We start from the raw sequence: 292 nt of genomic DNA, 5'->3' as shown, positions 1-292 counted from the left end.
ACAGAAGAATAAAACAAACGGGTTTATCTGTCTTCTATATAAGTCGACGCTGCTGTGCTGCTGCTGCTGCAGAATAACGACTCCTCGAGGGTAGCAGCGGAGCAGCAGCAGCAGCAGCAGCAGCAGCAGCAGCAGCAGCGGCAGCAGCAGGAGCAAGCGAACGAGCTGTTGTTAGTTTTTTTGTTTTATAAACGAATTATATTAAAGATTATAATAAAAATAAAGATATAATAAACACACAAAAAGGTGCATAGACACCCCAGCAGCGTCTCTGGACGCCGTTGACTCAACA

The sequence above is a fragment of the Eimeria mitis genome, genomic scaffold (genome assembly GCF_000499745.2).
Source record: "Eimeria mitis Houghton genomic scaffold, Emh_scaff841, whole genome shotgun sequence".
NCBI classification, from domain to species: Eukaryota; Apicomplexa; class Conoidasida; order Eucoccidiorida; family Eimeriidae; genus Eimeria; species Eimeria mitis.
This window is presented reverse-complemented; position numbering follows the sequence as displayed.